General features: G+C 34.1%; 1 non-coding gene across 1 annotated transcript; it reads left to right on the top strand.

Annotated features, from left to right (window-relative positions):
• The first annotated feature begins 1,064 nt into the window (after positions 1-1,064).
• Positions 1,065-1,169, top strand: LOC132537845 (U6 spliceosomal RNA). The gene has a single exon (XR_009549270.1). It is a non-coding gene; the product is annotated as a U6 spliceosomal RNA (small nuclear RNA).
• The last annotated feature ends 415 nt before the right edge of the window (positions 1,170-1,584 follow it).

Raw genomic sequence — 1,584 nt, 5'->3', positions numbered from 1 at the left:
ATCCTTTAAGTACAGTGAAAAGATAAAATATTACCTTGTATTTAGGATGAGCATGAGTTCCAGTCCACAAAAAAAAGAGGAGTGGGAAGTAGAAAAAGAAAGAAAAAAATTGAATAACTTGAGTTGAAAGTAAAATTTATTATTTTCTCCAGTATTTACAGTATATGTTTTATAGTGTGTGACAGAAACTGCTGTGTAAAGAGAGAAAGAGGATTACCTGTTCATTTTTATAGTTAATTACACCTGGAAATGAGTGAAAATTCCTCAGTCCCTTAATATGTGCTAGACTTTGTTGGTTATCCTTTACTATCTAAGCACTGAAATACAGGATATTTACTCTCCCACCACCACCACTGCCACGTAGTTTTTTTAATAGTTCCATCAAACATATATGTATGTATCATAAAGAAATACAGACTAGCACATTTGTTTTATTCTCTAGTGTCTTGTCCCTTTTCCTAGTTCATATGCAGTGGATTATAAACTAGAATATTCAAAGGTACATGGGACAGATAAGCCCTGTTTGTTAAACTACCACATAACCACTGCAGTAATTGTACTTCTTGGGATCCTGTGTTTCTTTCATGAGGCAGGAAGAAATAACTGGAAAGTTGCCTGATCCAGACCTCCCTGTGAAAGTCATGTTTTTCCTCATTGGATTTTGTGGTTTACAATGTACCTCTGAGACTCACTACCATTCTCCTTTAGTGGCCACTATAAGAACTGAGAGAAAGTGCACATAAAAATCAAGTGAATACCATGTGAGAGAAAGCAGGATTAGGCAGGGCTGATTTCCATGAGACTAACATATATGTCTTTAGGGAACCTAAAAAAGAGCCAGGAAGGCTAAACTTAAAGATGAAAAAGAATAATTACTGAAAGCTTTTTATAAAATAATACTTTGTAAGCTCTCTCATACTTATTATAGTCTTCCTTATGTGGTCACCCTGTGGTGATAGGGGAACGAGAAAAAAAAAAAACGCTTAGAACAATCTTCAAGTATTGTCTTACTTTCAAAGGTATAATTGGGCATAGACCAAATTCAGGTAAGAGTATCTCATAGTGTTCTCTTTGGCAGAAGATATACTAAAATTGCAGTGATACAGAGAAGATTAGCATAGCCCCTGAGCAAGGATGACACACAAATTTGTGAAGTCTTCCATATTGGAAAAAATAAGAAGTAGCTTATAGACACCAATTAAGGAAAGATGAAAGGTAATGCCTATGTGTTAAAGATGATACTATAATCCAATGATCCTTCAATAAAAAAAATTTTAAAAGAAAGTTAAAAAAATAATATCTCACATAATCTTAATGAGAACCTTCTGGGTAAAAGAACTAGTGATGTAGAGGAATAATGGGAAGAGACAGAAGTTCTGTTATCACATCTCTTGGTCCACTTAGTATTTAAGTGGACTCAGAATGCAAAAAACCTTATTCATGAATGTATGGCAGCTAACTAGGAAAACAAAAGCATGAATATATTATTTAGGTTCAATAATAATGCTTGTTGCATAAAACAATGACCTTTTTATGATGGACTCCTGACCTGCAGTATGTGATCTACTTAATGCTTTCTTTGCC

Source organism: Erinaceus europaeus, chromosome 3, assembly GCF_950295315.1.
Source record: "Erinaceus europaeus chromosome 3, mEriEur2.1, whole genome shotgun sequence".
Lineage (NCBI taxonomy): Eukaryota > Metazoa > Chordata > Mammalia > Eulipotyphla > Erinaceidae > Erinaceus > Erinaceus europaeus.
Note: the sequence above shows the minus strand (reverse complement) of the source record. Positions and strands in the feature narration are given on the sequence as shown.